We start from the raw sequence: 25,331 nt of genomic DNA, 5'->3' as shown, positions 1-25,331 counted from the left end.
AAAGCAGCTTAGACACTACTACATGTCTAAATTCAAGGACAGAACTTTTCGGATCATGCCCACATGTGACAAAGTTCTTGTTACGTTTTTGGTCCCCCCAAGAATACAGAAAGAACTTGCTTTCTATATTATGTCCCAAAAAGTTTTTTATCTCATTATACCTTTTATTTTTTCATATATTTTTATATTTTTACACATAATAATTTTTTCTGTACTCTTCCATCCTGCATTTTTTCTTGTGCCTATATAGACGTGTATATAGATTCATTTGTATGCGTGTGTGAATATGTATGAGTGGGCTGGTATGTATGTATATAGATGTGTGCGTGTGTGCGGGCATAAGAATACATATATATATAGATGTTTTTACTCAGTATTTTTACAATTTTTTCAGTTTTTTGGACATATGTATAATCCTTTTTTTGTGTATGTGTGTGTGCGTATATAAACATGTGCGGGTATGTACATATATGGGCGTGTGTGTGTGTGTGCTTAAGGGCATGTCCGTATATGAACATGGTTTTATGCTTTGTATATTTCCTTATGTTTTTTTCTGTTTTGTTGCTTTTTTTCTGTATTGCTTTTTTCTGTATTGTTACCTTTAACAATGTTTTTTCTTGTGCTTGTGCGTATGTAGACGTATGTATGAAATTTTACGGTGCGCGTGTGTGTGTACGAGTTTGTATATATATGTGTATACATTTGGCGAAAAATGCAAGTGAAGATGTGTACGTTTTCATAGTGACGTATACGTACGCACGTGGGTGTGCGAGCGCGCATGTGTGCATATGAGTAGGCATGCTTATGTGTTTACTATAAACTTTTAACCTTATTTTAATTAGCGGTCATTGGATTAGCGCTTTTATATAAGTAGCGGAATTATAACACAGTAATTTCCCTTTGTATAACGGTCTTTTTTCATAGCGTTTTTCAGATGGCCAGATAACCAAAGAGATGGTGTTGTGGATTTTCACCTCGGTATCCAAAACTCAGAGTTTTATCTTGGCTATTGAATAATTGTCACATATTATTTTACAGATAAATTTCCTCTATTTACATAATATTGAAGTCTCTTTCTTTCTTTTGTTATCTTACCGTTTTTACCATATATATATATATATATATATATATATATATATATATATATATATCAGTAATTGTTTGGACTTTAGGTACATGTCTATTAGTATACCAATTAAAGCACATTCTCTGTTTGGGTTACCTTATGTCATTCACAGTTACAGTATAATTTTCACTGGATTTACATCAGGAATTCAACAGTGTTCATTTAGTTTATAATTGATGAGGGAAACAGAAAATGGATCCACTTTCCGTTTCCTTCATCAACTATATATCTATGTGTGTGTGTTTGCTTCCATCTCCATGCCTGTATTTTTGTTTATCAGTAGTTTCATGAGTTGTGTCCTTTAATATTAAAAAGAAGTGTAACTTGATGATTTAATAGAAATAAGCTGCATTGGAATTACTTCAACCAGGGAAACTACAAACATCATAGGATTAATCATAGTAGTGTACAAAAGAAAAAATAATGATAATAAATTGACAACATAAGTAAAAAGAAATTCTGAAATTACTCAGCTAAAAAAGATAACCTTGAAAGACTACCATAAATCCTCAAGTATAATCCGCATCTTTTTCCCAAAATTTAAAGGTCAAAATCCCTAGTGCATACAAGGTTAAAAATGAAAAATATTTTCTAAGCAATGTCCGAGTCTCTATTTGCTGTCTGGCAACATTTATTCAGACGCCTTTTGTGATGTCGGACATGAAAATGCCTTAAGCTTAGCCTGAAAGCAATGAAGTCATAAAGTGATTTATGGACTGAATGGATGTCGACTGGAGAAAAGTCTTTCACTAAAGCTGGAAGGGTTCGCGCTCCCGACCTGACTTTGATATGCAAGTAGATCGTGTATGCATGGAATGAACTTGATCCTCAGATTATTGTGAAAAGTTTTATCAAATGTTGTATATCATCTGCACTGGGTGGTACTCAGGATGATGTTGTTGACTATGAATCTGACGATAACGGAGATTTACACTATAGTGATGCTGACATGTTTACGGAGAAACAAATGGAACAGTTATTTGATACTGAAAGTGATGTTGAATTTGAAGGATTTGAATAAATGTTTTTGCTTTTGTAACTGATAGTCATAAATATATAAAGGTGATTTACTTAATATTTATCTTTCACTGACGTTATTACTGTTATTTCTTTATTTTCTGCAAACAAAATGCACAAAAAAGCTACACATTTGCATTATGTTATGTATACAATAATAATAAAGGACGTTACCGTATACATTTTTACAAACCAAGGACATTATATAGACCTACTTGACTCAAGTTAGAGAAGGGGTGCGTATTATACATCAGGTTTAGATTTTTCAGAGGTACAGCCCGCTAAAAATCCACTGCATATTATACTCAAGGGCGGACTATATTTGAGGATTTATGGTACACATCAACACTACATACAACAATAATGGTTATCATTCTTTTAGCCTTTTACTTGTTTCAGTCATCCGACTGCATGGTTGCAGTTGGATGACTGAAACGCTTAATCGCCATACGACAAAATATCAATGCTTAATCACCATACTACAAAATATCAACGCTTAATCACTATACTACATACAAATTTGGCACACAAAAAGTAAGACAAAACACTCAAACGAACTAGAAGGCCTTAGTGTTGTAGCTTGATTTGCTAGAAATAAAAGTGAAATCTCTCTTAAATTATAACTTACTTTCTTATAGAAATACTGGATGGTATAATGGCTGAAGTGTCTTTGATGACCTTTGATAGCATTTGCTAACTTGACCTTTGACAGTAATTGTTAAGCCCGTGTAGAGCAAAGGAATACATCTAAATTTTTTTCTTTAATGACTTAGCCTACCTATGATCTATTTGCAAATATTTGAACTAGGTCTCAGAGACGCAACCATTGATCAAGTGGTGTGTTAATCTGGGTAGTAGGTAATGTTTATTACCCAAGAAGTAAAATTCATTTTAAAGATTTCCATACAGTTTCTATTTACCTAGTTTCAGTTGTAAGTCATTGATCTTCATATATCTTATTCCTAAATATACACTGGGTTTAAAGTGGAGACCATTACTTCTAAACAAGAGTAGTAATGCCCTTCTCTCTTAGTATTTGTGTAGTAATTATGGAACATTTAAACCTATCTCTCAGTAATACTTAGCTGAAGTCTGTGGTGGGCTTACTCACTGAGCTGCAGCAAGCATTATTGACATTGCTTTTTTGATTTTCCTGAGTTTCCACTGTGAAAGAAGGAAATATATCACTATGAAATGTCATTTCATAGTGATATATTTCCTTCTTTCATAGGGATTGTTAGAAATAAAGATTGCAAATTCAAATCCAACCTGCTACATAGTATCATACATGGTTAGGAATAAGATAAGTGGTGATAGAAGCAATTGATATGGGGCAAATGGAAATATTGCAAATATAGACTTGGATTAATCTATAAATATAAATTTGATATGGGTGATTCTTTCTTGTCTTGGGATTCACGGTCAAATGGCTGGGTGGAATTGTGTGAAAAATTACACAGATGTGGAGAATGGTCTGGTGGTGATGCTGGGCTGTGTATTTTTTCATAGCTCCCATGGTTATCGAGATAATCTACTAAAATAATACTTTTGTGTTTATGAATGAGAAAGGAAGGAATGATAGATGAATAAGGAAGGAAGGGATGTCATACTTGGTAGTGTACGCTGAAAAAATAAATCAGTGTTTCAGCTCTATGTGAATATATGTGTGTGTATGCGTGTGTGTGCTTGTGTGTGTGCATTCAATGGAAGTGGGATGGTTCATCTTTGTTCGCTTAGTATTTCGGTTTATTTCTGATTTGGTTGAATCTTGGTTGTTTTTTTTTTGTTGGTCAGTTATTTTTAGTGCTTTGACAGAAAAATGTCCTTCTAAAATTGTTTTTTAATGTAAGCATGTTCAAACAAGTTGAATGCTTACACAGAGCAGGTTTTACATCATCCAAACCATCTGGGTGAAACTGCGCTTAGCTGCTAGTCTATATCTGTATAAGTCAGGATTGTGTGTGTACGTGAATGTAATTTATGCACGTCCACAAATAGTATGCATGTTGCTCCAGTTTTAGGAGGACAATGATCACAAACATGGCTGTGCTTTTGTCAACTTATTTTTCCCGAGGTACCTGCGGATAGTGGTAAAAATCGATTTTCAACCATAACTTTTACCAGTTTCTACGTCAGTAAAATCTGTAAGTTTGCTATCATGAGTTAAGTCCCCTGTCTTGCAATGGTGAAAAGTATTATACAGAAAAACAAAAGGTAAATTCCCACACGATTTTCATTAAGGAAAAAAAAACTCAGATTTTTTATGTGGAATCAAGTACCCTGACCTTCTAATATGCTGCAAATCCCTTATTTTGGTTTAGATAAAAGTGGGGACCCCTCTTCCCCATCCTGGAATCATTGGAATTTTTTTTTTTTTCATTGAATGAATTCCTGTGACCTCTTAATATGCTACAAAACCCTTTTTGGGGTCTGAAAATCAGGGTGGGGTGAGGTGGAAGCCTTGGAAATTTTACCCACTCCCAAAATTTTACAGAAATGAATTTTCCAGAGTTTAAATTACGTGGTTCGTTATTAAATATATATATATATGTATATATATATATATATACATATATATATATACAGTAGAGAATGTGTGTGTGTGTATATATATATATATATATATATATATAATAGCGTGTATGTATGTAGACAGGTAAAAGTTTACTGACAAAGTGCTACTCACCTCTTTGCTGCCAAATAAATGGATTAATTCTTAACAAAACACACTTTTTTCCTCGACTAAATATTTTCAGCTTTATACCAGCGTTTTAGGAAAAAAGAAAACAAAACTCATTTGTGCCCAAACTAATTTCTGTGTGTGTATGTGGGGGGGGGGGGAGAAAGCTAAATGATTTAAAATAAATAAATAAGTGATTTAAAATAAATATGTCAATTGTTGTGTGAGAAAGTATATATATTCTGATGATAAAATGTATCTTTCAAAAAAAACTATATATATATAATTTAAAAATAGAATAAAATCTTTTATAAGAATTTATCAAGCAGTTAGCGTGAAAAACCTCAAAAATCCATCAATTTCTCTCTTAAATGTATTTATTTATATTATATTGAAGGCATTACTATACATAAATGATACATGCTAGGAGGGACTCTTAAAGTCAAAACTACCAAAATAAATAAACATATAGTCTCGAATGCAAGGGAATGCAACTCTCGAAGCAAGCCTTTTACAAACAGAATTCAGTTGCAAATCACATGATTTCATAATTAGTGCAGAAATGCACTTTTTAATCTTCAGTGCAAGCATAATTCAAGATTTATAATGAATGAACAAAAATCAACATACCAGACGAACATCCAATATTCATTCATTAGAAATCTTAAATTATGCTTACACTGAGAACTAAAAAGTGCATTTCTGCACTAATTATGAAATCATGTGATTTGCAGCTGAATTCTGTTTTTAAAAGGCTCGCTTCGAGAGTTGCATTCCCTCACATTTGATACTATGTGTTTATTTATTTTGGTAGTTTTGACTTTAAGAGTCCCTCTTAGCGTGTGGCATTTATGTATAGTAATGCCCTCAATATAATATATATATATATATATATATATATATATATATATACACACATACGCACACACTCACACTCTGGAAAATTTGTTTCTGTAAAATATTTTTTTTTCTTAAACACACAAGCTATAGCCTATAAATTTAGGATGCTTTTGAAATGCAGATCTCTGAGGCAACTGTCTTTGATGCAGCCTTGACTGATAGTACTCCTATGAGGCGTTAGGACTTGGTCAGGATTAGTTGCTGCCTTTTAGAGGCTCCCAAGACCCCTTTCACTAGGTTAGCTTAGGCTTAGGTTAAAGCTTATTTGTGATCCGAACATAACCTCTTCTGACACAGAGGATTGGGAGCCCTTTTGGGCATTCTATATGCCTTGCTAGAAGGGCTCCCAACCAATGGGCCAAGGGGGGTTAGATGATTGGGGGTTCGAAAGGGCCAGCATGTGCAACCTGATCACCTCTCCCAGTCAAACTCCTAACCCATGCATTCCTTTCACGACACTGATTCTGCAGAACTGTGTTGGGTGTGAAAACCAACTTTAAAGTATAAATATAGATTTTTTAAAATCAGCAATGTTGTTTTCAGTTAAGTCCTATTTGGGATGAAATTCAATAAATTGATTCCTTATGGGGTTTTCTATTCAGCCAGGATGAAAAATCGATAAACTGACTCCCTATAGGATTTCCCACTAAAATTGGCTACACCCAATTTTCAGCCATAACTTTTACCAATTTTGACTTATTTTGTTCAAACTTGATGCCAGCATTACTTAGAACTCATGGGATCTTTGAATGCTTTAAGTTCTCCAAAAAAAAGAAACAATTGATGAGTGGAAAAATCGATGAACCGATTCCTTATGGGATGTCCCAATCAAATTGTCTGCAACCCATTTTCAGCCAAACTTTTACCAATTTCAATAGATTTCCCTCAAATTTGACATCGATGTTACTTAGTTTGGTTTGAAACATAGTGCTTGATTAGCTTAATAATCCTAACTTAATCCCGGGCTATGCCAGGTTATACTGCTAGTAGTCAGTAAAAAGATTTAGAAGAGATTGGCATACAGATTCCCAGTGATAATATTGCACGGCCTGATTAACAAAACTACTAAATCCATTCTTTGTATGCCTTGAAATATGAAAATTAATGCACCAGCTGATTACTGGAATGTGGTAGAACAACTTCCTCAATTAGTGTTGTTGTAAGGCACAAAATAAAGTTGCTCTTACCTCAAGTTACAATCAGTGACAATCTTTCCAAGCATAGGATCGCGGGAAAGCCATCTAGACCTCACAGTTGTAACCATGTGCAAGCTCTCCCAACCACTCGCCAGTAAGGACTACTAGTATACAACCTCTCCCAGCACACGACTTGACTTTGTCACAGACCCCATAAGAAAGAGGCCATCTTCAACCTGTTGCTTTCTAACATGACATTATGTCAGCTCCCTTCTGGCTTCTTCATGACATCACCACCTCTCCCTTCTGGTTACTCATCCTTCCTCCACCATCACCACCCCCAATCTAAAGGTCACTGCTCTTCTATTCCATTTTATAATCATCCATCCACTCGGCAGGGTGATGTTCCCTTTGAGATCTCTGTAGGGTTATGGTGCTGGCCTCTCCCTTCTCATCCTCAGCTGAAGAGCTAATCACCCTTCAAATATCCAAGATGTGATGTGGCATTCCATCCATTCAGAGTACTGTTCACGATCACCCTTCCTTTTTCCCACTGCATTGTACACTGAGCATTTGAAGGTTTCACCCACACTTTGTCTCTGACCTGTATAGATGTGACCCTTTTCACCTCTGGCTGCTGTGGCACCATGCTTGGGTGTCTCCATTTGTATCAGAATATGGCCAATTGCCCTACCCTGGGCAACATGTTGTACTTGAAGACTGCTTCCGTGGGGGAAATTCGTCCCCTCAGCCATAGCTTTCATAGCTATGATGGTACTATTCCACAATCCCTTTTCCACCTGGCTTGTATGCAACTCTGAAGAAGCATCTTATGTTCCACATTTAGAGCATCTCTCTCTCAGCTGCTCTGAGCAAAAACATGTACTATTGTCCTTCAATAGCTCATCTACAGGTCCCCTTTCCAAGAACACTGCATTCAGCACTTCTGCAATTTCAGCAGCAGTGCTGTCTCCACCCTGATTTCTCATCATTTGGCCATCTACTCTGGCCCACAATCGACCATTGAGAGGCTTAACTTATCCTGATAGTGCATCACATCAATGGCAAGCCTCTTCCAGTCTTCCTCCACCCAAATCTTTCCTGTTTCATATACACTCAGTGCAAGGTTGATGGATTAGCACCTGTTGCAATTCCCCACCACCTTCCAAACACTCTCTCTGACGACATCGGACTCAACCGTCCTGGCCAAAAACAATGTCCTGTCAACCCCCATGTGGTGCATGTTCTGCAGCCTCCTCAATTCTGGGCCCTCTAGCCAACAAACCACAGCTACTTCAATTGGAACATCCTCTGTTGTTTCCAATGAATACTTTTTTACTCCGGTTAGAATATCCACCATATTCTTTTCCAAGGGGACGAAGACCACATGCCGAACTCAACAGCTCTTTTGATGCTACCCACCCCACACTGATATGTTTGTAGTCATTCTTCTTCCTAAGCCATGCCATGTCTTCCACCTTAACACTTATTTTCAGAATGACTGTCAATGTTATACTGATCATGTCACAACACCTGATCCCTTTTTTTTTTTATCAGGAACATACTAACTACCTTTCTGTGGATTTTTCACTTGCACTCTCTCCAAGACATCTCGCATCATTGCAATTATCTTCTCTCTCATTTTATCACCCCAGTTCACTCCTTCTGTTCACCTTTTGATGTAGTTCCATTCCATTTGGAGTCATCCTTCAATAGGGTAGTTACTCACCAGCTTCCCACACATCAAGAATAGTCTTCGCCATATTCTGATTTAGGTTCGGGATTGTGTTTCCTCTGCAAAACACAAGCCTACCCACTTTATCTCTTTCAAGTCTGAGCCCCAGCACTGTGCCACCTTCTATTGCTTACAGTAGTTTTGTCGTCAGGCTGAACTTTCTAAGAGGATTCAAAACTTCCTCTGTTAATGCCACTCTCATCTACCAGGATATCATCAATATATGAACTGGTAACCTACTCCACTTTGATGTAGATATTACAAATATGACTAATTAAACTGTATGTGATATATAAATAGAAATACTAAACATGAACTAATTGTATGTGATCACAAACTATATGAACAGAATGTAATATGAATGGCATGCATACACATGAGATGAATAAACTTCTAGATTTACTCTCTTGGCACTTCTTTATATACAATGTTTTTTGTAAGAGTTTTACCTTCTTGTTTGCCTTGCCTGTTAATATCAACTACTCTTACTGCCACATCAGACAATTTCCTGGCCCTAGAAAATGCCACATATTATAAGTGTCCATGGCTGAACACAAGATGTGGAAAATATATTCCAAATTTGTTAAATGCCTTATTGTCAGAGAGTAGGAAGCCTTACAGGAAACTGAACTCAATCTGAAATGAGAGGAAGGTTAGAGTTGTTTCAAGCCAGTTTCAAGTGAAGTATTCGGGAGTAAATTCCTTCTTGTGGACCTATTATCAAAGTAAAGTAATCTTCTTGAGTCCTTCCAACTCATAAAGGCTGATTCCATGGCATGTATATTCCCTGCCTGGACAGGATACCACTCCATTGCAGGATTACTCATTTTTTCCAGCTGAGCGGACTGGAGCAACATGAAATGAAGTGTTTTGCTCAAGGGCACAACCTATTCCCAGTTCAGATTATTTTCATTTCTTCTCATTTCACTTCAGTTCAGTGAGCTTTCTATTTGCATGTCTTAAAATATATCTCTCTATTTTCATAACTTTTGATAGGCTCACCCACCCACCTTACTTGTCTACCTAAGTAACTATCATCTTTACTATACCTTCTGTCGATGTGTGTATTTGTTCACTTTCATAATACTGGTAAGCATTTAAATCTGATAACAAAAAAAAACAGTTACCCCAGCATGGCCACAGGTTTTAGTTTCGAACAAATAAAAGATAAAAGTGTACCTTCCATAGCTATTTGCTAACTAATGTTATTTCACTTTAATTTAATTATTTATCACTATATTGTTAAATTACAGAATCTTCATGACATTCTTTCATTATGTTAAACATTTTGATCATGCCTGCGATTTTAACATACAAATGCAGAATATAGACCTTCTCCCTCCCTTTCGCTCTTATTTTGTGTTTTCCTTTTCTACTTTTTTCATTGATTCTATTATTTCTGTTTCTTTCTGTTGTGGCGAGAGTCATTAACACCCCTGGGGGATTGGAAGAACGGACTAGCCAAACTCTTATAAAGAGTAATGACTAGAGGTTGGTAAGAATTCCACGTTGAATTCACACCAAACCTGTAAGTTGCTGTAATGGTAGTTGTTCAAATTACTGTGTGTTATTGCTATTGTTGTTGTTGTTGCAACTGCACCACACAAGCTAATAAATCTTCCATGTTCATGATTTTTTGCTTTGATTTCATACCAAAACAAAATTTTAACATCCAATGCAAGCTTCAAATATCTCGTCGCCACTTTTATATCCCTATCATTTCCTTGCCTGATGTTGTAACGTAATTGTTGCCTGACTGCACACAGCACTCTTGTTTTTTGTTGTACTGAGCACTCTTGTTTTTCGCTTGAATGAACTTCAGTGTGTTTTTTTAACCCCAAGAAGACATCACCTCTAGCTGGTTAACACTGTACAGCTACATCTGATCTATTGTGAGCAGGGGGATCGAACCCCTACCACATTCTAGAAATGGGACCAACTCACAGTAATTCAATACAAAACTAACACACCAACTCTTATCGACCTCTTGGTGCTACACTTTATAAGAATTCAGCTTGCTCAAGGTTATCAATGACTCTTGCCACAACATCTCCCACTTTTAGATTGACTTCCATTGGAAGTTAATATTATTTTTATTTATTAATTTTTCTTTCCCTTTTCGAGATTTTCCTCCTAGGGAAGTTTAATATTTCTTCCATTTAGGCACTACTTTCAACCATTCTGTTTGTTTCCTCTTTCTTGTGCTGCTCTGCCTAGCTTCAATTTCTTGAGGTGTTGGATGTAGTGCCTAAATGGCAGGAATATTAAACTTCCCTCTTAGGAAAATCTCGAAAAGGGAGATGTGATGAAAGAAAAATAAATAAATAAAAATAATAATATTAACTTCCAGTGGAAGTCAATCTCAAAGGGAGAGATGCTGTGGTGAGAGTCATTGACACCCTAGAGGACTGGAAGAATGGACTAGCCGAATTCTTATAAAGAGTAGCGACAAGAGGTCGGTAACAGTTGGTGTGTTAGTTCTGTATTGAACTCAAACCAAACCTGCAAGTTACTGTAATGGTAGTTGTTTGAATTACTGTGAGTTGGTCCCATTACTAGAATGTGGTAGGTGTTCGATTCTCCTGCTCACAGTATATCGGATGTAGCTATGCAGTGTTAACCAGCTAGAAGAGATGTCTTCTTTGGGTTACTTTCAACCGTTCTGTTTGCTTCCTCTTATGCTGCTCCACCTAGTTTCATTTTCTTGTGGTGTTGGAAGTAGTGTCTAAATGGCAGAAATATTAAACTTCCCTAGGAGGAAAATCTCAAAAAGGGAGATGTGATGATAAATAAATAAAGATAATAATATTAACTTCCACCAGAAGTCAATCTCAAAGGGGAAGATCTTGTGGCAAGAGTCATTGACACATCTTGGGGCCTGGAAGACTGGATTATCCGAACTCTTATAAAGAATAGCAACAAGAAGTTGGTAGAAGGTCGGTAAGAGTTGGTGTGTTAGTTCCACATTGAACTGGCACCAAACCCATAAGTTGCTGTAATGGTAGTTGTTTGAATTACTGTGTGTTGGTCTCGTCACTAGAATGTGATAGGAGTTCAATTCCCCTGCACACAATATATTGGCTGCAGCTAGAGGAGATGTCTTCTTGGGATTAAAAAAAAAACAAAGGTACTAACAATTGTGCTTAGTACAAAAAAAAACAAGAGTGCTAACCAGAGTGCTTAGTACAACAAAAAGGAGTGCTGTGTGCAACAAACTATACTACCTAAAAGTCAGGCAACAACTAGGATATAAAATTTTCTTTGTCTCCCTTTCTCCCACTTCTCCCTCTATATAAACTTCGTGTAAATTACGGCTACAAAAAAGATGTAGCATGATTACTCAGACTAACAGAAAATACAGACTTCATATAAAATATGTGATCATTGCAGTAAGCACCAAGAACACTTGCCTGGGAAATACATTTTCTCAAAAGCCCAGATAGTTCCTTAGAAGTAGTTGAACACTTCTGTTACCTAAGTGACCTAATCAACAGCAGGGATGAATGTTCTGAAAGTATAATGGTCAGAATAAGTATCAGTTGTATTGTTTTCTCTGTTGATAGCAAATTTTTTTTCTCATTGAATAAAAGGTAGACTATGATGCTTGTGTACAAACTTTATATATGGGTCTTGAATGCAGAGTATAAACTCAATCTATTGTTAAGCTCATTATCTCAAAATATCTTTATTATAACAATAGATTGTTATGAATCTTCAAAATAAAGTATAATTGCTATAAGGGAGGATAATGAAACACAATACAACATAAGATTAAGCTGTCAACTTACAATAATGTAAAAAGCAAGGATCATCTTCAGACTCATGATGGCAAAGGAGATAATTCAGAGTTTTGCTTGACAGAATCCAAGGGAAGTTTCAAATGCAGTTATGCAGACAACCTAAAAATTTCCTTAGGTTCATAAGAGTTTCATTGAATGTGGCAACTGTCCTCCCCAAAGTGTTTTCCTTGTAAATAAAACATACTTTAAAAAAAAATGCCATTTTGTGCTTTCATTTCTTGAAAGGTCAGAAAGAGAACATCTATTACTACTCCACTACTGTTTAGTGGTAATACTTCATGAGACTACAGTAATATCAAGGTATATTAATGACATCACACTCCCCACTCTCAAACAACATATTGAAAAAATAGATGGCCAAGATAAATTATCAGAATCTTTGGGGAAACTATCAAGCATGAAAACCACAGACAATATGAAAGCAATATGTAACTAAGAATTGGAGAGCTGCATAAAAAGGATTTGGAAAAAGTTAGTCGAAAGCAGGCAATGACCTCCTGAAATTAAGTAATAGTATCAGCAGCCATCAATGACATTGCTAAGCTGACCAATGAAAGGGGAATATAAAATGTTGAAATGAAAGATATGGAGAAATTAGTAGTCTCATAGTAAGAGCTTTTATATTGAAGAGCTGTGACTACAGCTAATCATTGGAAATGACCCTGAGGACTCAACTGTTGGGCTTATAACATCTAAAATGATGCTTACTACTGAATTTTTCAATAATAATATCACTTTACTGAACTAGAAATGCACTTGGAGAGTGCAGACCTCTGCCAAGCAGCTCATTTCCACTTAAATACACGCATGCTGAAAATCACCCAATTTCCCAAACTAATGCTGGCAAAAACATGACAGAGACACTATTTTATCCTCCTCCCATACTTATCTCAACCATCATCATCATCAACACTGTCTCTGTTTTCACCACAATCACCGTCAAAACTACGATCACCACAATCAGTTTCTTTACACAGTTGAAAATCCATTATCCAATACTCATGGGACCAAGATTGTTGCAGATTTTCGATTTTTCTAATTTTGGATTGCTTTATTAGAACCAGGTCTAAACACAATAGCTTATAGTCATGCTCTGAATGTAGATCTATATAAATCTTTAATAATATTTTTTATACTTAAGACGATCAGAAATGTTAAGATATCAGCCTCTACCCATGTTGTCATGCTTTGATTAAAAGGTTACAGCATAGATTAGATTACTTAGATAAGTTTCTGCCAAAGTTGACTCAGGTCATGTCTAATTTAATAGCACCGCCTGGAAGAGATACACTGTCAGCTCTGGAGAACCATAGCCCATTCAAGCAGAGGTTTATTGTTTTCAGAGTCATATCTGAGTGTGGGTGGTTTATCTGGTATTTGTTGAGGGTAATCATCTAGGGATCATTTGAATGCCATGAAGTCACTTTCCTCCTTTATGTGTGTCTGGCACAATGTTGAAGAGAGCAGGGTCAATTGAGGTAAAATAGTTCTGTCATAGTGTTGTGATTTGACACAAACATTTCTGTAGTGGACAGATGGCACGGGGGCCAAGCCTCGAATGAATTTTAAAGATGGGCAATATTGATGGAATATTTTCCACATAATACAGATGATATAGAGCTCACAGCAGCAGTGGAGGGAGGAAAGCTTGAGCTTTTTGAGTCAATCCCAATAGTCAAAGCATGTCATGTCATCCTCCGCAGGCCTCTGCCAAGCAGCTCATTTTAAGATAGATACACAAGTAAAATTACTAAAATACTCTTTAGCAAAATGTACATATTTCGTTATCTAATTATGTTATTGTAATATTTCAAATGTAAATATGTCCAGGTTTAGTGAAGTTTCTTATCATTATTAATAATAATTATAACAACCTGTTTGAAGAGAGTGCAATATGGGTCCTAATATTGTACTTCCTGTTTTCCCCTTCTATTCCTTCACCACTAATCAGTAGCATTTCTCTGGTCTGTTTCTTCTCAGGTGTGTGTTTGAGTATGAATGTGTGTGTATGAATGTATCTGCAATGTATACAGACAAACACCTTTGTTAATTATCCCTGAAGTGAATGGCAGCTTACCTTCCTGTTATGGGGATAATAGTGATAATGGAACACCCCTCCCACATGAAGAGTGATATGTGCTAGTCATTATAAATACTGTGAAAAAGAAGTTGAGAGTGTCAGTCAAGTAGTCAGTGATAGATAGTCGCATTCTTTACTTATCTAACTAACTATACTGCTATACTGAAATGGATGTTATGACAGTCCAACAGAAGATTACAACAATGGCAATGAGGAATTAACAAACTCACAAAAGTTTTTGTGCAAATTTTACAGTATGCAAAATCGTAAAATTATGGAAGAATTGTCGGCCAGTTTGCTTGAGTTGCAAAAACAGCAACAACAACAAATAAAAGAACAGCAACAACAACAATTACTATCTCAGCAACAAATGCTACAATCAATAAATAGTAAGTTGTCTAAAAATGCTGAAAAAATGTTCTCGCCAGATTATGTTACAAACTCAATAACGGAATTTAAATATGAACCAGACAAAGGAGGTACCTTCAAGGCATACTATAGAAGATATGAACAGATTTTCAGTAAAGAGTTCAAAGATTGGAACAATGATATAAAAATGTGTCTAATCTTAAGAGAACTGACAGCAGGAGTTACAGCAATTAAGTACTCCTGAAAAAACCTGACATAAACTTTAAAAATACAATAGACATATTGTGTAAAATTTTTAGTGAGAAAAGCTTGTTGTTCAATACACACTGGAAATGTTTGAACCTAGAAAAGAACACTGAGGAGAGCTACATTACATATGCTAGTAGAGTTAACAGAGAACGTGAAAAGTTCAAACTGGACAAATTAACACCAGGTATGTTCCAGTGCCTGATATTTACTCATGGATTAACTGCAGAAAAAGATGCAGAAATAAGAACAAGAATTCTTGCTAAGCTGGAACAAAACCAAGCTGTAACCTTACAAGTATCAGAAGTGTATGAAAGAATAGTAAATTTAAGATATGACGCAGAAAATTGAACATAAAGATCGCTCCCAAGTGAAACAAATGCATCAGAAAATACAAAGCAAGCAGAATAGAAATTAAGTGTGTACAGTACAAGCAGGTCAGTACAGTACTAACAGATCAAAAATTAGGAGACAAACCCGTGTTTAGCATGTGGTGGTCTACATCTGAGAAAAAACTGCCCGTTTAAGAAAGCAAAATGCTTTCGTTGTGGGAAAACTGGACACCTAAAAATGCGCTGTAAAAATCAAGATGACAAAACATTGGAACAAAGATAAAAGAATAAACAAACTGTTGTCAAAAGAAAATGGTGAAGTAACAAAGAAGAAATTCATATATGTGTGATAAAAAAATATGCCCACACTAAATAATGTGACTATCCTACAAGCATTTCTTGGGTTTAGTAAATTACTATCAGATTACATTCCCAATATACACAATGTAAGGGCCCCACTAAAGAAAAATGCAAAATGGTGCTGACAGAAGGCATTTGACATATTAAAAAAACATTTCAACATCAAACTCATCGTTAATGCATTTTGATCCAAAGTTAGAAATTATATTGGCTACAGATGTAAGTGATTATGGTGTAGGAACTGTGATTCTGCACAAATATGACAATGGGAGTAAAACAGGAATAGCCCATGCATCACCATTGTTATTACCAGCTGAAAGGAACTATACCCAAATAGAAAAGGAAGAGTTAACAATCATGTTTGGTGTAAAAAAATTACATAGATTTATTCATGGAGGAAGTTTCTATCTACAAACAGATCATCACCCACTACTGTCAATATACAGTTCTAAAAAAGGAATATCAACACACACAGTGAATAGACTACTGCAATGGGGCACTGCATTATGGAATTATGATTACAAGATGGAATATTTACCATAAAAAAAACTAGGGCATATAAATGGTTTGTCCTGACTGATACCGAAATACTGCAAGCCATTCAAAGATATGGTAGTCACAGCATTCAGATCAGAAGGAGAAATAAAAATGTAATGTGGAATGTGATACATGAATTACCAGTAACCCTAGAAGACATAAAATGAAATGCAGAAAAGGACAAATTCATAACAGAAATGAAAAGAATACTGTGGACAGGAAAAGTAAATAGAAGCAGGACTGGTGAAAGATGAAACCTACACATGAACCTATACTCAATTTGTGATGGTGTATTGATGTATGCACAGAGAGTAATAATACCTGAAACATTGCAAAAGAAAATGTTGAGGGAATTTCATGTTGGACATCCTGGTATTTCGAGGATGAAACCTTTAATGCATAGCTGTGTGTACTGGCCAAAAATGGATAGTGAAATCGCAAATTTAATGAAAGGCTGTAGTTGTGCTCTAGCAGCAAAATTACCACCGATAAAAAGTGAACCTTGGTCAAAAGTAGTTGTTCCGTGATCAAGACTACACATCAATTTCACTGGTCCCTTAAACAGTTCATACTACTTAGTGGTATTATGTAGTTTCTCTTAATAGCCAGAAATTGCAAGTGTGAAAAGTCAACATCCTCAACTGCAACAAATTTTCTACATGAGCCCTAAGAAAGTCGAATAAGGAAGTCATGAATGAGGTAGCTCTACAACAATTCATAAGTGTATACATTGTGAGACCGAATCCAAATACACCAGCAGGTATGTCACCAGCAGAGCTGATGTTTGCAAGGAAAATAAAATCAATCTTCGACAAATTGGCAAGAAAAGAAAAATTGCAATAAATAATACAGCTAGATATTTCAGAATTGGTGAAAATGTATTTGTTAGGGCATATAAGAACAGAAAACAAAGTTGGGAAGATGATATCATTACCAAACACATAGGAAAAATGCTATATTTGGTAAAAAGCAAAAAGGGGGCATACAAGAGACACATGAGCCAACTAAAAGGAAGATTTGTTGAGAGCAAACCCAAGAGAATGGAAAAACCAATGGAATAGTTATATGATACTTTTCAAGTACCAATGCCACTACAAATATTTGAACCCAGATGCACAAGCAAAACAGAAAGAAAATGTATGGAGTTCCTGGGAGTGGATGCCAAATGTAAAAAAAATATTAAATATTAAATGTATAAGAAAAAAACTCAAAAACGGTAGGTGGGGTGATGTAAAATTTATTACAAATAAAAGAAATAAAATAACATTCTAGGGAAAAAAAGAGAAAAGCTTAAAAGGGGACATGTTATGGGGATAATAGTAATAATGGAACGTTCCTCTCAAGTGATGAGTGGTCATTATAAATACTGTGCCACAGGAAGTAAAGAGTATTAGTCAAATAGTCAGTAATAGATAGCCATGTTCTTTACTTATTTCACTAACTATACTGCTATACCAGACCGGACGTTATAACAGTCTGACATTGGATTACAACACTTCTTCCACCTCAATAAAGGATTTTTAGGATTTATGAGATTTGGTAATTCATTGAGTAGTAATACTCATATAATTATTGGTACGTACAAGAGCCCTCTACTTTGAAGCAAACATTCACATAAATCTTCTTTTCAGATGCTACCCACTCATCTAGTATGCAGTCTTAGAACAGCAACAATCTATGTTAGCACACTAGAAAGTAGGTATAGGGAGATTGTTAAGATGCTAGATTGGGGGCATGTAAACATGCAATGTGCACAAATGGTGAAATGGAGGGGAACCTCAGTTAGACCTCTCATAGGCAAAGATCAAAAGCATAAACTCTTTTGGGTAGACAATAGTGATGGTGAAGGAAGTGTAGGCATACTTTTCCAAACAGTTGGGTAGATTAAATGATCAAGATAGTCAGAGTGTGTGATAGTAGAATTAAGCTTAGACTAGTCTGGGAAAGCATGACTGCAACATTTATCTCTGCTAAACAAAAGTACTGATTTTTACAAATCCCTTTTGCAGATTACCTCTGTGATGAATGACAGTGAACTTATTTTTGTGAGTGGTGACTTCAGTGGGCATGAATTCCAAAGTATACATGGAGGCTATGACTTAGGTCCTAGAAATGAGGGAACAACGTTCTTTGAGTTCTGTGATGCAAATAACCTGACGATTTTCAGCACAAACTTCGAGAAACTTCCAGCCACTTGATTACCTATTAATCTAGTGGGTAGACAAGCCAGATTGACTACATTTTCATCATGAAACAGGATAAACAGATGTTTGTAAATGCAAAGTCCTTCAAAGTCCTAAAACCCAACATAAGCCGAGGCTAAGGACTTCAGATTTAGAGCTAAGAGGACTGAGATGCAAACCAATATGGTAAAGGAAGATAGGAAGCTTAATGATACAGTGAACTGTCATAAATTTAGAGAAGTACTTGTTGAAGTATTTGAAGAGAAGGAGGGAGAGATTAGAAATGTATAATGTAGAGGAGAAGTGGTAGTCCTTTGCAAACAGCCTATTGAGGGTGATGGACAAAATCTGTGACAAGAGCAAAATTGAGGGTGATGTGGTGGTGGAACAGTAAAGTAGAAAGACACATAAAAGCAAAGAAGCAGGCTTGGAAGGATTGTTAGAATAGGTACAGCAGAAAACTATACCAAGGTAGCTAAAAAAAAAGCCAGGCAACAAGTATATTTAAAAATGAGAGAAGCAGAAAGGAAGAGGTTTGCTAATGTTTTACAGCAATGGGGGTCAGAGGAATGAAGTATTCCAAAAAGCAAAAGAGTATCTCAGAGAGAATTGAGATGTGAGCGATGATCATGTGCAGATGAATAATAGTATACTTGCACTTTTGTGTTATTGAAAAGATAAAGACATGGAAAAGCTACTATGAAAGGCTATTAAATGTAGAAATTGCATGGGGGGAAAAAAGAGAACCTTTCTTGTGTGGACCAAACAAGGGACCAGTTATTGTAGTTAACAATAGTATAAAAGATAAAGCAATTAAGAATATGCAGGCATAGAAAGTTTCTGGTTCATCAGGAATCACTGCTGAAATGCTTAAATTATCTGGTGGAGTAGGATATGACTTAGTCACCTGTATAGTTAATTAGGTTATACAAGGAGTTGCACCCAATGACTGGTTTACAGCATCATGGTTAACTGTTACAAGGGTAAAGGATGTGCCTTATGTAGTAGTAATTTCAGAGAGATCTAATTGCTGAACCAGATCTTGAAAATTACAGGAGTTAGATGAGAAGCAGTTTGATTTTGTTCCAGGGCGAAGTATTACTGATGTCATCTTTCTAGTAAACCAACTGCTGGAGAAGTATTTAGCTACAAATAAGCTACATTGAGACCTGGAGAAAGCTTCATTCTGTAATCTTGGTGGTCCCTGAGGAAGCTTCATGTTGACAAATGGTTTATTAGAGTTGTACAACTATTATATAAGGGTACAATCAGTAAAATGAGAGTTAGCAATGAGTACAGCAAAGAATTTAGTGTACAGAAAAGAGTTCAGCAAGGCTTGGATCTTAGTCCCCTCCTATGCTTCATAGTCCTTCAGCCATAACAAGAATTTAAGATGGTTGCCCTTGAGAACTACTATATACTGAAGACGTTTTTACAACTGAATCTTTAGTAGAATTAGAAAATAATTTCCACATGCTGTACTCAGTGCAAACTATGGCCACACAAGAGGTGCAGTAGGATCACAGAAAGGTTAACATAGAAAGTAGTGTTTGTATGTGGAAAATGTGCTGGAGCATTAAACACAAAGTACAAATGAGAAACAGATTTTCTCTAATGTCCAGAAGACTTCCTAGAGGTTATAGATAGTTTTTGTGACCTAATTAGCAGTGACGGAGGATGTTCAGAAAGTATTGTTGCTAGAATTAGAACAGGATGGAGAAAGTTCAGAGAGATATAATCTTTATCAGCTACTTTTTCTCTGAGTGAAAGGCAGATTGTATGATGCTTGTGTATGAACAGCAATGCTATGTGTTAGTGTGATGTGGTTATGAATACTAAAGTCATATGAAGACTAAAGAGGAATGAAGCTAGTATGCTTCATTAGATGTATAATATCAGTGTACATGTACAACAAAAAGCTAAAGTATTGAGAAGAAAATTAGGTATAGGAAGAATCAGCTCTATAGTGTTGAAAAGAGAAGACTGTACTAGTATGGTCATGTGATGTGGATGGATAATGGCAGCTATAAAAAGATGTGCCAATCACTAAATGTGGATGGAACTTGTGGAAGAGAGAGACCCAAAAAGACATGGAATGATGTAGTGAAGGTTGATCTCATGATGCTGTGCCTCGAATAGTAGACCACAAAGGACTAAGATGATTGGCACTTGAGAAGATCCATCCTTCTTGATATTTATGTCTGTACCCTCACTAGGCCCTGCCCTGGCATGTAATCTGTCCCCATCAAGCTTTCTCTACTGTTCATCTTCCTCTCACCTTGCTATTACCGTAAATCCTCAAGTATAATCCGAATTTTTTCCCCAAAAATTTAAAGGTCAAAATCCCTAGTGCATACTATATACGAGGTTAAAAATGAAAAATATCTTCTAAGCAATGTCCGAGTCTCTATTTGCTGTCCAGAAATGTTTATTCAGATGCATTTTGTGATATTGGGCACGAAAATACCTTAAGCTAAGCCTGAAAGCAATGAAGTCATAAAAGAATCATCCATAACTTGCAGTAAGCAACATTTATTAAATGTTATTACTGTTATTACTGTTATTTCTTTATTTTCTGCAAACAAAATGCACAAAAAAGCGACATGTTTGCATTATGTTATATATATAATAATATTAAAGGACATTATCTTATACATTTTTACAAACCAAGGACGTTATATAGACCTCTTTGACTCAAGTTAGAGAAGGGGTGCATATTATACACAAGGTTTAGATTTTTCAGAGGTACAGCCCCCTAAAAATCCCCTGCGTATTATACTCAAGGACGGACTATGGCACTCTTCTGATTATGGCAGTTTTCAGTACTATAATCACATGAGAATAGAATATGCACATATTTCCCATACACACACACACACACACACTCCTGAACTTCTTTTAAAAGCTTTCTCACGTATCATTTCTTCAAACTTTTTTTTCAACAATTACTCATATTTTGCCTCCCTGAGATACATTACCTTATCTTTCACAACCTCTCTTATCTGCTACTATTCTCATCACCCTAGCATATCTGCTGTTGAAACCCTCCATTATTATTCTCCACTCACTATAGCCACCCCTACATACTTCTGACATTCATCTCTGTCACATACATGGCTCTTCTCCTCCCTTTCTCCTATCCCACACATCATCAATATATTTTCTAATTTACCTACAGATTTGTTATACTGCTGCTCTCCTCCTTTCCTGTACTGCCACTTATCACCTCCTCCTTCACAAGTTACTACTTTTCTTGTACCTTCCCCTGCTTTACCACTGACCAGTGTAAAGACGGAGTGTAATTTTAATTCCGTGAATTTTGGGAGATTTTTTTCCGAAATTTGTTCCTATTGTGTTTTCAAAATTTGTAATTCTGACAAAAAATGGATACGAATTTCATTATATCAAGCAGCGAGTCAGAATTCGAAGGATTTTCTACTGAAGACCTTGATAAATCTAACTCTATGACTAAAAAAAAAAAGCATGTGGTATTTGATAATGAATCTGATGTTTCATTTTCCAAAAGTGAAAACAGTGAATCCGAGAGCTCCGACAGCGATAAAGAAAATGAATTGGCACCTGAATGGAGTGAAAATTTAAAAACTGTTTCTTTGAGTGATTTTTCTGAAGAAACTGGACCAAGCCACAGACTTTCCCAGGAGAGTAAAGCCTTAGACTATTTCTTTTTACTTTTTCGAATGAGCCTATTTGAAATCATTACGGCGGAAACGAACCGTTACGCTAAATGTAAACAAAGCGAAAAAAAGGATAGTTAGTGGTTTCCCACAACCTTAAATGAAATTAAGACTATTTTGCCATAAATATTATTATGGGTATCAGAAAGTAACCCAAAATAACAAATTCTATCGTAAAATTTTGTTGTATATACCCAATTGAATATTAGCTAATAACCCATTTTCTATAGCGATGTTTGAACAAAATTTTAATAATTTTATATTTTGTTGAATTTACTTGTATCTACCTGCAATTAGAGTCACTTTGTGACAAAAATTATAGTATAGAATTGGTTGAGAACATTTCATTAAATTATCTTCCAAAAATCAGATTAATATATTGATAAATAAAAAAGTTATAGTTGTTTAATGAAACCAGACTAAATTTATGTTTATGTTAGAAATTAATTGAAACACATAAGGGGTGTATTTTGGTCAGAAATATAGTAACGAAAGGGTTAATATAAAAAGTGTAAAATTTTACAGTTTATCTCTTTTTTTTTTTGTTTTTCTATCATCTTTAATATGAAGAAGGACTCTGTCAGAAACTTTGTATGCTTCTCTCTCCATGACATTTTCAGTCCTCTTTTGATCGCTGTTTAAAATAGCCTAAATGACTCTGCTACTGAAGGTGCATTGCCTAGTTGGGTTCATAATTTGATTCCAGTCCAGAAATCAAATTCACAATCTGTGAATTTAATTATGTCCTTGAATAAAGTGTTCCATTCACATTATTCCAGTCTAACTCACTTGAAAAGGAGTACCAACCAAGTGCTGATGCAGTCCCCTTTCCCTTCAACTGTCACATCTTCAATGTTCCATTAAGTCACAGGGTGGGAGGTCTAAGAAGGTGCCTATCTCCTCATGATTACATAGGCACCTAAAGCAATTAGCAGAAGCACAGTACATTGTACTAAGTTAAAATCACATGTTAACAATAGTTATGATTTTGATCGAAGATGTTCATTTAACACTGCATTTTTATGAATGTATCTAGAGTACTAACTGTGTGTGTTTGTGTGTATAATTACTATGCTTCTGGTTGACCTTAAAGAAATAGCATATCTAATCAAGATATGCCAGTAAAGATGCAAAAACTTAACTAATTCAGCCAAGAATCCAAAATGCACGTCTTTTGCTCAGTGAGACATTTTGAACTGTAACATTCTGTTATTAAGTCTATAAGGGAAAGGAAAGTTTCATGATACCGGTAGAGTATTGCCTTCCCCCATTACAATTATTTTTTGTCTTATGGATCTAGATGACGAAAGAAGAAGCTCACAAGCGGATGCAATTTAATAATCATTTATTGTGATTCCTGATCTTGTGTCCCATTCTAGGTGTCCATCTTCATGGTAGTGCATGGCTTGTGGTATCTCCATTCACGTGAGGTACGTTACCTTTGGAGAATAACATGTGGTTAGAGTAGGTTAGAGTCCACTGTAGCTGCCTGCTTCTTAGTGTCCCTCAGCGTAAGCAAGCTGGAGAAGACTAAGAGGTTGAACATCTTTCGTACCTGCTTAAGTAACCGTTGTCGAGGAGAGCCTCGTTGTGGTGTCACACATGGCAATGGTTGTCTTGGACAAGATAATGGCTGCCAGCGAGATCTCATACAAAATGGTGCTGGCTACTTGTGCCACGCTACAAGGGCTCCCCCCTGAGAATGCTAGTGTGAAATTAGAATGACTGGAGCAGGCACAAGAAAAAAAAAGATGGCCACTGATTGCAAACAACAGGATGTGGTACAAAATATAATACAAAATGTGTTAAGTTGAGAAGAATAATTGCAAGCAATATAAAAGAGGCATGGATTGGAATTGTTCAGCACACAAGAAAACAATTGTCTGTCATAGGAAAAAAAAAGTTAGTTGTAAATAGTTCTGGTGAGTTTTTTGGACCAATGCACAGTGCGGCCTGTCCTGGTGACATAGGGTTTCATTGTGTTAGGTAGTGGCGACGAAGGTGGAAGTGTAGGTGATGGTGTGGTCAAAGGTGCATGTGCAGGTGGTTGTAAAGGATCAAAAGTGGGCGTAGCTGGGGTGTTATTGAAGGGTGTGGACACCTCAAAATATGCCCTTTTAAGTCTGTTGACTGACATGGTCTCTGCCCGACCATTGATGTTGAGACTAAAAGTTTTAGGTGTGCGTGATAGCACACGAAATGGTCCCTTATGAGGAGAAACAAGAGGTCCTTTGACAGAATCATCCTGAACAAAAACATGAGTCCATTTGTCAATGTCTGGTGGGACGTGAGAGGGAATAAACTGGTCACGTGGATGCGTGGGTGGAAGATTTGAGAAATACGAGCAAAGTCTGGTGACAAACGACGTTGGATCAGGACACAATGAGTTGTCTGGCACCAACATTGTACCAGGGAGTGCCAGGACAGTACCGTAAAGGAGTTCAGCAGAGGAGAAACCTAAGTCTGCTTTAACAACAGTGCGACAACTAAGAAGAACGATAAGCAGGAATTCTGTCCAAAACTGTGGAGCAGGAGTAGTGCATAGAGTGGCCTTTAGTTGCCTGTGAAAACGTTTGACCATCCTATTGGAAGCTGGATGGTAGCTGGTCGTATGAATGTGATGAATGCCCAAGATTTGTGACAATTCACAAAATAAGGAAGCTTCGAATGGGCATCCACGATCAGTGGTTATTTTATCTGGGACACCAAAGCGAGCAATCCAGTTAGAAACGAAAGCTTGAGCAACTGACTCAACGGAAATGTCCACTATTGGAATGGCTTCAGGCCAACAAGAGAAATGATCGATGCATGTCAATATATAAGAGAACCCGTGACTGACAGACTATGGTCCAACCAAATCAATGTGGACATGGCAAAAGCAAGTCTGTGGCAGAGAAAACTGTCCAAGAGGAGCACGAATGTGCCTGTGGACTTTAGAATGCTGGCATTTCACACAAGAGCATGCCCAAGCGGTGATCATATGGTGCATATTAGGCCAGAAAAACCGAGCCGTAATAAGCTTTACTGAGGCAGCAATGCCAGGATGTGGCAGTGAAGCAAGGCATCAAAAACAGAATGCTGGTGGTTTGCAGGTACAAACGGTCTGGGAGAACCAGTAGCTGTGTCACAAAGGAT

The 25,331-nt window shown here is 36.3% G+C and overlaps 1 protein-coding gene and 1 long non-coding RNA gene across 2 annotated transcripts in view; both read left to right on the top strand.

Annotated features, from left to right (window-relative positions):
• LOC115226447 overlaps positions 1–25,331 on the top strand; it is a 577,012-nt gene that overhangs the window by 208,106 nt on the left and 343,575 nt on the right. The gene's annotated exons all lie outside the window — the stretch shown is intronic.
• Positions 1,704–21,031, top strand: LOC118762066. Its single transcript, XR_004997850.1, has 3 exons — positions 1,704–1,830; positions 3,604–3,605; positions 21,005–21,031. It is a non-coding gene; the product is annotated as an uncharacterized LOC118762066 (long non-coding RNA).

This window comes from Octopus sinensis, linkage group LG2 (assembly GCF_006345805.1).
Source record: "Octopus sinensis linkage group LG2, ASM634580v1, whole genome shotgun sequence".
Lineage (NCBI taxonomy): Eukaryota > Metazoa > Mollusca > Cephalopoda > Octopoda > Octopodidae > Octopus > Octopus sinensis.
This window is presented reverse-complemented; position numbering and strand designations above follow the sequence as displayed.